Genomic DNA, 12,317 nt, shown 5'->3' with positions numbered 1-12,317 from the left:
GTGATATGAACGATAACGGAGAGAGATTCGCTGACCTGTTCGCCACAAGTGACCTGGTCATCGGAGGAAGTGTTTTCCATCACAGAAGGATACACAAGGCAAGTTGGGTGTCACCAGACCTGTAAACGGAGAACCAGATTGACCACTTGTGCATCACAAAGAAGTTTCGTCGCTCTCTTGAGGATATACGTGTCAAACAAGGAGGAGACGTGGCTTCGAACAATCATCTCCTTGTCGCCCGATTTAAACTTCAGCTGAAAAGGCCCAGGTCCTAGAGGAGCAGCCTGTAGAAGAGATGATTGAGCAGAAGTGGCAGAGCGTGAAAGAAGCAGTTACTTCAACATGCCAAGAAGTACTGGGCTCCAAGTCTTACACCCACAAGGAGTGGATATCAGCAGAGACGCTTCAGAAAGTTGAAGAAAGACGAGAAAAGAAAGCAAGTATAAACAACAGCAGAACACGAGCCGCAAAAGTGAAAGCACAAGAAAAATACACCGAAGCAAATATGAGCGTCAAGCGAAGTATTAGAGCAAACAAGCGGAACTACCTCGAGACGCTTGCAACAGAGGCGGAATAGGCAGCCTATCAGAGCAGAACTAAAGATCTGTACTCAATCACCAAGAGACTAGCAGGAAAGTTTGCCAAGCCAGAGAGGACAGTAAGGGACAAAAATGGAGGAGTAATAACAGATGACGAAGGGCAGAAGAAGAGGTGGATTGAGCACATCCAGGAGCTACTCAACAGGTCAGCTGCTGCGAACCCACCGGAGATTCTGCCAGCTACAAACGATCAGCCAATCAATTGCTGCACTCTCACAAAGGAAAAGATAAGCAGCACCATCAAGCAATTGAAGAACGACAAATCTGCAGGACCTGACAGCATACCGGCAGAAGCGCTTAAGGCTTATGTGGAGACCAGTGTGGAGCTACTACACCCACTCTTCAGCAAGATATGGGAAGAGAAGAAATTCCAACAGAGTGGAAAGAAGGTCACCTCATCAAGCTTCCCAAGAAAGGCGACCTCAGTTCCTGCTCCAACTACCGAGGAATGACATTGTTGTCCATCCCAGGAAAGGTGTTTAACCGCATCCTGCTGAACCGAATAAAAAACGCAGTAGACCCTGCTTCTCCGTAACCAACACGAGGCTTTCAAAAGGAGCGATCGTGTACGGATCAGATTGCAACTCTGCGGATCATTCTGGAACATCCCTTGAGTGGAATTCGCCGTTATATGTCAACTTCATTGACTATGAAAAGGCGTTCGACAGCGTTGACCGGGAGTCCCTCTTGAGGCTTCTGTGATAAAACGGAGTACCAGGAAAGATCACCAACATCATCAAGAAGTCGTATAAAGGAATGACCTGCAGAATCGTTAATGGCAGACAGATCACGGATGCCTTTGAAATGAGAACCGGTTTGAGGCAAGGCTGCTTACTCTCACGATTCCTGTTCCTGCTGACCATAGACTGGGTAATGAAGACATCGACGGAGCGGAATGGAATTTAGTGGACACTCTGGACACATTTACAGTGTTCTGCCGAGGCCGCGATTCCGCGATATTGTCGCGCAGAAATTGCACTTGTCGCGTAAAAATAATAACTGGTGCGAATTTTGTCGCGGCCGATTTGACTTTTTAATTTGTTTAGCAGTCACATAAACAACCAAGCTATGTAATATGGAATTTTTACACCCATTATTGCTGCTTCTTCCTGTATTTGCGCGATGATTATCTGAGATATTAACTCTATGATTCTACATTCTCAAATCTTTTCTATAAAGAAGGAATGTAGTTGACAATTGTTAATAGTTTTATTTGATCGTTCGTCAAAAAGTTGTAATTCTGTTACTCTTGTATCTTCAATGCAATTGAGTAATTAAATAGTAATTAAATTGAATGCGTTTTAATTCCCTTTTATTATTGTTTAATTTGAGTTACAATGCTATGACGTTAAATTTTATTTACATTGAATGTATTATGAATATTGCTGGGCCAAGTGTGAGGTTGAGCGCTCTATAACCAGGTTTAAACCCCCAATGCTTTGCATTGACCGTTCCAAGGCGGTGACCCCAGCTTTATTCATATTTTGTGTTTATGTTGGTTTGTATTGTGCTGTATTGTGCTGTTTTGTACTGTTTGGGCAATCGGTCACTTGCCTTAAATAAAGGACCAACTAATTGTTTTTAATGAAAATTCAATACTGCTCCAGCAGCTGGAGTTTCACTTCTTTATATTGAGTACCAATTGGAAAGCGATTCTTACACATTAAACATTTCTTAGAATAGCGGATTTCCTGCTATGGCAGGTGTTCGTTGCTCAGAGACCGGTTTTTTAGTCCAGTATTGATTGGATGATACGATTCTCACTCATTTGGCGGCGAATGAAAACGCTTGTTTCATAACGGTATACCTCCTAATGAAGAGTTCCAATAATGTCGTAGCCAAAGAAAAAAAAGCCTCGAACAATTTTATGGTTTTTTTTAGTAAATCGTCGAGTAGTTCGAAAGAATAGTATACAGATAAGGAGCAAGTAAGTCCCCCTTTTTCATCTGCGAAGGTGCAATATAGCCCTGTGACTGTTCTTGTACAACATGAGCCGAAAAACATCCCGTCCACATCGAAAAGTCAGCCTTAGCTGTCTGATAAAACGGATGTTAAAAAGTCCCAAAGAAAATTTCAAGAACGTTGGCTTCATGATTATTCTTGGCTTGAGCATGATGTGACAGGCAAATTTAATAGTTACATGTACCATAGTTGATGGTTAACAATTAAAAAAAAACGTAATTCAATTACAAACAGTAATAAAAGAAACTGTCGGTGCTTTATGAAATGGACAGAAAGGCTCACAGATGAAGAATAAAAGGTAAACTAGAGTAACGCTGGGTTATATCGGACACCTTCAGGAAAAAGACAGCGTAATCTCGATGACTCACTATTCGAAGCGGAATGCTTTTGTTTTCTTGGTACAATAGCTTTCATGCAACAGTATGAAATGTTCAAATGCATTTTAAACCTTTTAGTCAACCAATGAGATTGCACTTTCTAAATACCAACGCATCAGGGTAAAACCGGACGTCCCAAGGCTTGTATCGGACACCTTTAAAAGCTTAAATCGGAAAGTTGTTGATTGTATGTTTTTCCGTTTTTGGAATCGTGATGTTATTTAAGCTGTAAAAAGGCTATACATCGGTGAATTTGTATTGAGTAGTAATACTTTATGTATATATTTGCGAATTTGTAGCATATTTACATCGAATATCTTTTCCATGTTTGGGCATATCTGGAAAGTGCGCATATACACGATATACATTTTTATTTATTTGTATTTTAGTTAATGGTCTGTTTCTTCCAATGTCGCTATTTTGCAACGAAGCCATAATGGTTCTTGAGCTCATTTAATAAAAGTATAGAAAACAGACCTAAGTTCTATAGGTCTTGCCAAAGTTTGGTGTCCGATGAACCCCGATAGCATTTTTCGAAGCATTTACTACCTGGGGATTATCGGACAGTTTAAGTTTTTTTTTTACAATACATGTAATGTTTGTAACAGTTTTATTATGTTTTTCAGAAGATAAATAGAATATCAATTGCTAATGTGAGTACAAGTTTTTATATACATTTGTATCAAGTTTCATTAAAAAAAAAACAGGTATCCACAAGAGCCGACTATTGAATTTTATATCGGCTCTTTCGGATACCTCCGTAATACCCATTTTAATCGCGTGACGTCACATTTATACTTGTCACTTATGACTTTAACCTCTTTACAGAACATAATTCACTTGTACGCTGTCAAGCTTTAATCTAAACAAAATTATTCGAAAATAATGTCATCAAGGTTGCTTAGCATACCCAGTAAGAAAACGAAAGAACATTCTTACCTTCAGAACAAGTGATTGTTTTTCTACTTTTTGAAAATATCCGCGCCTTGAAACTTTGCAAAACCGGAAAAGAAAAATCGCGCTTTCTGCTCATGCAAAGACTTTCGAGAGGTTAAATGTGAACTTTTTTCTGATTGTCTAAAAGTATCCGGACTTAGACCCTATTCGGAGAAGCCCGACGCCGCTCTACCTTGGTCCGGGCTAGCCAATGTCCCAGGAACATGCCCGACCGGTCGTGTGTATTTTGGGCGGGATTATATGTTCTATATCAATAAACTGCGTTTTAAATAAGCTTTTCAAAGATGCAAAAATCTTAATACAGTACGATCAGATGACAATTAAATCCCAGAGTGAGTTCGGAGACAACAAACGGATCGTATCTCGAAATAGATTCGGAACCCCCTGATTGCAATCAAAAAGAGGCCGACAATTCAGAAAATCCCCGGCGGTTTTCCTGGTAAAACACGTCAGTACCTATTTTTAAACGCAATGCCGCTAGACACGGTTTTTGATTGGTTTCCTCGAAGTGACGTGTTTTCTCAATGAAAACACGTTTGAAACTAAAAGGTGGGATCGCCCAGGATCGTCCGGAATGATGAAGGTATAAAACTCGACATTAACACAAAGTAACTATAAAATTAATAGTTATTTATCAATTTTAAATAATTTTAATTTGTTGTCATTTTGGAAAAGTTATTCCATCCTTTAGACGATTAATTAATCCATTTAGAGGAAGATAGAGACTTTATTTAGATGAGAAGTGTTTTGACAATATTTTTTACGCAATTCAATTAGCAAAACTAACATTAATGGTCGATCCCGGCTTTTAGTAGAGAGTTAACCCCGTACAATTGTTACAACTACCGTAACACGTTATTTTGCTAAGATTCACTTACCATTTCTTGTAAGACGGTAACCCGGCAATCTATGTAAAAAAGGTTTTAACGTTTATGTCGTTGTTTAAGTTTGGCTTTACGGGTGGGGATGGGGGTTCCTCGGATACGAAAAGAAAAGGGAAGGAGGAAAGTAAGAGAAGTATGAGGAAATAAAAAAACAAGAAAATTTCTCCAGAAATGGCGTGAAGATTACAAATAGATGTCTTAAATAGATGAATATTGAATTCAATAGCATTAGTTAGGCGAGCTAATAAGAATGATTTGATCATAATTGCGCATCTCAAAGCACAAGAAAATACAAGTTGAATGATAAATATAAAGGTTTTTATAATACTTGGGTCAGGGCACATGAAAGATTGGTCAGGGCTAGTAGGTTCTGCATTTACTAGCCCGAACGGGCTAGTTGAAAAAAAGTTAGTGTTAAGCCCTGATGTGTATATATAATTATTACAAAAAAATAGTCGACAACGACTGATTTAGGGTTAAATTTCCCGGGTATATTTTAGTATATTTACCGTACCCGGGATACATGTAAGTTTACTTAAGAGTACCCAGGGTACATGTACGTAGTACCCGAGCCGACAATGAACAATGAACAATCGAGCGATACTGGAAGGTGCAACATCTCTCACGCCCCCTAGCATCGCCTTTAGCAGTATTCAATTCTTAGCAGGAAAGTGCTGGAGTCATTGATCCCGAGGGACAAGAAAAACAATTGATTAATGTTCATAATAAATAATTGCAAAGGGGCGGTGGAAGGCGTTGAATAGCTATCTTGTTCCCGGGGCCTTTAAAGTTCTGTTTCGTCTAGAAAGGGATCGTATTCGTATACGTTGTTTACCTGTGTAAAACGAACTTGTTATAAACAAAGCACAGGGACACAACACGTTTTTCGCCAACATGCTAAATGATCTTTTCGCATGACTTTGATATTAAAATATCACTGAATTGTAAAACAAAGTGCCGATGTCCCGGATTTACACATGTTTTCTTAGCAAAACATGTTACATGTACAATAGAAACAGGAAATCACTAAAATAAACCGATATCAAATTACATGCAACTTGTTTTATGAAATTGGTTGAAAGCTATACATGTAACGAACGAGCAAGCATTTTTAAAATGCTAACAAAAACAAAGCTGTTTTTAACCCTTTTATGCCTAGCATCTAGAAAAAAAGGCCTTGGCAAACAGCGTAGACCCATTTGAGACGCCGCATAATGCGGCGTCTCATCAGGGTCTGCGCTGTTTGCTTAAAGCAATTTCTGTAAGAAATATTCTAAATATAGAAATAAATATACGAGACATCCATAATTTTGGAAATAAATTGATCCAATTTAGAAGGATGGGAGAGTCCACTAGGCATAAATGGGTTAAGAACAACAAGTGAAACTTCCTGCAGAAACAATTGAACAAAACATGAAGCATGAAGCTCAATATATACTCACGTATTCTAAGACATGTCAAAATATTCTGTAAAGAGGGTAAAGATAATAGAAACAAAGTGGAACAAATGATGATTTAAATATGATGTATGACATACAAATGAAATAAATAGTGTTATACTCGGCTTGACGCTTAATTGTTTTCATCGAATACTAAAATGACATTTTGACTATTAAATTCGTATATACAAGCTTAAACACTCGCGCATGCACATTTATTAATACTAATAGTTAACTACATGGACATACTAATATTTGACTACATGGACATGTTTGCCCAGGGCGTTTGTTTTGTACATCACCATTAATATCTACTGAATTGCCTTGAAAATGTCAAAGTAACGACGCGCAGTTTCAGTCGCTTCCGTGTCCGGAACACAGGTATTTTAAACTCAGCACAACAGCTTGTTAAATCGAGAAAAACATGGGCTGGTACACGCTGTATGAACATCACTTGTTTCATCTTGCGAACGCTCTCACTCATCCCGGCACTGCAGCCATCTTAGCATTTGTACTAATTGCTGTGCTAGTATACACGTACTTTCATAATGATTCGTCTTCAAATCTTCCACCTGGACCGCGGCCTTTATTCTTGTTTGGAAACATGCGGTTTTTCCAGCAAGCAGCAACAGAAAGGACTAAACTGCACAAGGCATTGAATGATAAACGGCCGGAATACGGTGACATTGTGCATTTGAATGTGAATGGAAATACGTGGATAATTTTGCAAGGAGCGGACGCGATACGAGAAGGCCTGGTGAAACATCCGGAAATCTCACGCAATCGACCTACCTGGTTTCGAAGCAAAGTCGGACAAATACGGACAGGTAATCTACATCTTAATTTATGTATGTAATGATTTCAATCCTATGTCGTTGAAATAATTACAGTTGTTTCAATTTCAATCACATGAATTATGACCTATTTTTTCTTAATTGTCGTCATAAATGTCTGGCTTACACAGCCCACTTTTATAGCTTGTTGTCACATGAGCAGGGGCTATCATGGCCGCTATCAACTGAATGTTTCGTGGTCTCATTAACCGACAATATTTTCATGAATAGAACACAACTCGGGCTTTGTAAATACAATAAAATTACATATACATTTGTCGAATATAAATTCATATTGGTGAAAACTGTACAATTTAAAGTAAAGCACTAAAAATAAATCTTACATATAATTTACACAGTTCATTCAAAGCACAAGCATTTCTGTGACATATTTGATTGTATAATATCTAGTGTTTAGACGATGTACACTGTGCAAGTCTGAATAAATATGTCTTGTCTTGTCTTGTCATTGAAATTACGTTCATATATAACATATTATTTAACAATTTAATTCATTTTTCCTCACGCGTAATGGTGGTGTGTTTTTTTAAGTAAGCGAATATATCTATGTAATGCTGACACTTACTTAAACTGTAAGTATCCACTTTTAACTCTTAATGCTAATGGAATGTATACTTAAACAATTGGCGCTTCAGAACTTGTGTGGATGAATGGAAAAGAATGGAAATGTTGTCGACAAAAGGTTCTCCAGAGTTTTCGATACCTAGGAGTCGAAAAGTCGCCAATGGAAAACAAGGTCTTGGAAGAGGTCGACTTTGCCGTGTCGTATCTAAAGGACACAAAAAGGCAGCCTATCGACCTTTGGAGAATGTCTATGACAATAGCACTTAATACCATGCACAGTTTTGTGTTTGGGAAGAGGTTGGGCTTTTTAAAGTTTTGCTTAACAAAGGCAAATGAATGATCATAGTAAATATGTAGGATAGAAAAATAATTCATAGCACAATGATTTATTGATATAACAAAATGTATCCTATTACCAGATGAGCATCGATAGTATAACAACGATTGTATAAACATGAGCTTTATGCTATCGCTATTTTTAGATAAGATTTGGGGTTTTCCGAAAATTGGAGAATCTGTTTTTGTCAACAACGGAAACACAAAATCGTCCAAAAATGCGAAATTTGACAATTATTAATCGAAAGTAGGGAGGAAATCATAGGAGAAATAGAATAGTATGTGAGTTTGGGATAAAAGGCAGCCTCGCGCTACATCGGTTCTAAGCCTCGCAGGATAAACTTGATCTTTATCCCAAACTCACATAATATTCTCAATTACCTGTTGTAGAAAAACGAATAGCTTAGACATTGTTGTATTTTTTATGTTTGTATTTCATTTATACATGTTTTCAGACTCGATGGTACAAGCGCTAATTTTGAGCAACTAATTAATGCTGCACAGGAAATAATTACCTCCGGCGAAATCGTTTCACCTATGAACCATCTTCCAAAATGGTTGCAGAAAATTATTTGCAAACACGTAAGTTCTTTTTTCTTTCAATACAATATGCCGCTCGTAGAATTCCGTTTAATGAAAATCATAAGTGATGTGAGATATAAAAACACAAGATTATATTATGTGTGAAAATTGAATTGCTTTAATAAATATATTCATTAAAAAAAAAAATATTTGAAATTACTGAACTAATACTATTATATTTGGCGAAAGATTGGCAATCACAACCAACTTTTCACAACCGTATTGTGGCTTCTCTTGAATTACACGTCGATAATTCTGATTGTAAAGGCTATGGCCGATATTTGGTTCATAGCTATTTTCTTTTGATTTCATCACACCACACACAGTTACGGGTCTGGTGCTCTGATCTGTATGCAACCATTGATATGTTACATATAATTATCTTGCATTGCTATTTAATTTGATGCTATAAGCCTATGCAGTTACATTGTATGTACACTTGAATTTTATAAAAAAAAGTATGGGCCAAGTGTCAGGATTTCAGCTCCATAAAAGTTGTTTACCTCCCCCTCACGGTGTCAGCCAGTCACTGACCTTAACACTAATGCGCTTTTTCGGCATAGCTGTTTTACCGAGCTATTCACCTTCAATAATCTTTACATAACGCCAACAGACACGAATGCATATACTCGAATAGTTCATATGCTGATTCGAGATAAGTCCAGTGCTTTTTCGCTACATCACTTTGTCTGTGCACAGCGTTAAGGATGTAGCACTGTTCAGTGTAAGGAATTCCAGACTAATCTATGCATGTTCAAACGACATGATTTGTTGCCCAGTTACAATAACGCGTTAAAATCGATCTCTCAGAATTTCAGGGTCTGTACTCGGTCAATAAATCGTCAGGGGAAGACGTAATTGACTTTCGACAAACACAGTTTTGCTCCCAAGATGTGAAAACAAACACTACCGAAATAGTATAGTGTCACGATAAGAAGAAAATCGTTTAATTATCTAACCGCAAATGTGTGCAGTACTCAGTCAGCACGTCTGGAAATCATTCCTGAACGCCTTGATATGCTATCCTAATTTGCTATTTTGAATTTAATTATGTATATAAAAAAGGATTGTACTAAAATGTGCCATTTACAATGCCCAATGCGATTTAAAAGGACCCGGTCATATGCCATATGTGCCCATCATATATATAGCCCACCCAGCCTGCGCATCTCTCAGTCTGGTCAGGAGATACAAAATGAGAACAAAGCACCTTGAGTGATTTTATAGTGGACCAGATCGCGCAAATGCGCAGGTTGGGCTTGAGCTACGCTGGCCGAAAACGTCATAAACCCACTTTCGTATGACGCAGCTTCGAACGTGCGATTTAAATGTGTCGAAAGAAAACTGCGTGTTAATCAAATTATTTTTAACATATTAACATACGATTTATGTTGATGTTGAACAAATAAACTCATAATAAGCCACGTAAGGACACATGTTTGTTAACTCCCGTAGTCTAATTTGTATATACTTACACTAATGTGTGGTTTGAACATATTAAGTTATTAACACACATCTCATTCGTTAAATATGCGACTAACAAGTGAAACAAGAAATATGTTTAAAAAGATATACGGCGTTGATGTTGTAATGTTTGCGACCAGTGAAAGGAGATGGAATGAAGTGACCATTTATTTTAATGAAGATAGTGAGTGATAATAGGATAATATATTTTAATGCATTAACAAATAAAAATGAAGAACAAGAAGAGGTGAAATTGTATGTTTTATTGTCAATAAGTATTGTAATGACTAGGATTTCATAATTGAACGAGTAATACATTAGTTTCAATAGAAAAACAAAACATATTCGCCACTGAAAAACTATAGACATTATGTTGGAATGAAATAAAAGATAATGTGTTATAATGTGTACAGATGTTAGTAGAATGTAAACATAAAAGACACAATATTGCAAGCATCATAAAAAAAAACAGAAACAGAACTTTATCTAAAATATGAACAAAACAAAGTACAAAGAAACATATTTACACTAATAAACGCAAATATGGATTATAATAAATCAAAACAGATATTTGTCCAACACCTATATATTTCCTTAGTATTGCGGGCTTCCGCCCCCAAACCCCCGCTTTGTCGATAGTGGTAAACAACTGCGTACCGGTAAAGTGCAATCTAGCCTTTTTTGTAGTGTTAAGTGTGGCCGCTATGGCATGTAAACAATAGATTCTTTTAATTGTACAGACATGTGATTAATGCTATACTGCTTCGTAAACTCAGGAGAAACGTTTCGATGTAATGTTTAGAGGATGTTTTGTATTATGCCAGTTTTTAATTTATTGTAATTTACATGTAATTTACAATATTTTCATATTTCAGTTCAAATGATATGCATTCAATGTTTTAGTCTGGTAACCCGACTACCAATGTTTACGGTGATTTTTGTATTATAAGCCAATGAACAATTTGGGTTTAATTATTTCGGACCTATCATGAATGAAGGTCATCTAAGGTCAAAAGTGACGTTAAACAGCTATGCCGAAAAAAACACCACAATACTTAAACTTTTTTTTTCAATTTAATAATTTAGAAACGCAAATTTTTAACTTTATTGCAAACTCAGCAATTACGCCGAATATCTTTTTAAGAGATAGTTCTTGTTATATTTAGTAGTATTTTATACTCGGTGTAAGCAATTATAAAGCATGTTTTCGTAGTCGATTGTATACCTGAAGTTATTGGCGAACACATGTTCAACATTTATAAATTGAGTACTATGAATATAAACAAACTTAAGCTTACACTTATGCGTTCTTATACGGTGGCATAGACCTAATGAAAAGGCTCAATAGAAAGAACAGTTTTACAATCAATTTTCGACATAAAAACAGTTTGTGCGTTCACCTTTTATTTTCAGAGAATTACCAGCGCAAAAGCGTTTATACTAAAGGCTATATTCTCATATTTAGTACTTACTTGCATTGCATTTCAACCCGCGAGGTTTCGGGTCAATTCGCGGCCAGTGTGTGAAAGTCAGAGTTTATATACAGTTCATCACCGGAGTTCGCAGAAGGGGTTGCGATCTTTTCATTGAAGGGAAAAATTGGAATCTATGCTATTTTTGTCTGATGGAGTAAATAGTTCGTTTAGTCGCTTTGTCGATATATCAATATTTAAGGCACAGCTGTTGCCTTGGTCGTGTACAGTTGGCGTAAACAAGCCGTCGTTTCAGCAGCAGAATTGTTACCTAACTTTAATGCATTGCATTCCAATCCGCAAGGTATCAAGGTCAGTTTGCGGTCAGTTGCAGAAATCTTTATATAAACGCCGTCTCGTAAACTTTGTGCACTTGAAGTCTGTTTTGATCAGAAAGATACTAAATAAAGATATTCGGCGATATTATTGTGGTATGTCAATCATCGATTTTTAATATGTTTTCAACATTTGCATGATAAGGACCAATTTTGATAAAATTAATAAGAAATATTTATCCATTTAGACCAGTTTATTAAGCATGAGCACAATAATTCACTATACTATAATTATGCAATTAAATAAGATTCGAGTATTGCCGGCTGACCAATATGCACTCGTTTATTTTCATGTTTCTTGTGTTTTTCTATTCTGTAAATATAGATATCTGAGTAATAATATCACATAAAGCAAAATAAGCCACGAAATCTGGCGCAACACCCCGTAATTGATTTGCTTGTGATGTAGCTAAGAACTGCGCAGAATAAAGGCATCCGCTACTTTTTATCTCTTAGAGATAACTTTTGATCGTTCATAAACATCGACCACAA

At 36.8% G+C, this 12,317-nt stretch overlaps 1 protein-coding gene across 1 annotated transcript in view; it reads left to right on the top strand.

Moving 5' to 3' along the window:
* Positions 1-10,706: 10,706 nt before the first annotated feature.
* LOC127856889 (cytochrome P450 2U1-like) overlaps positions 10,707-12,317 on the top strand; it is a 9,017-nt gene continuing 7,406 nt past the window's right edge. The window contains exon 1 of the mRNA XM_052393083.1: positions 10,707-10,809. The gene's annotated coding sequence lies outside the window, so the exon portion shown is untranslated. The remainder of the gene's footprint in view (positions 10,810-12,317) is intronic.

The sequence above is a fragment of the Dreissena polymorpha genome, chromosome 14 (genome assembly GCF_020536995.1).
Source record: "Dreissena polymorpha isolate Duluth1 chromosome 14, UMN_Dpol_1.0, whole genome shotgun sequence".
Taxonomy (NCBI): Eukaryota; Metazoa; Mollusca; class Bivalvia; order Myida; family Dreissenidae; genus Dreissena; species Dreissena polymorpha.
This window is presented reverse-complemented; position numbering and strand designations above follow the sequence as displayed.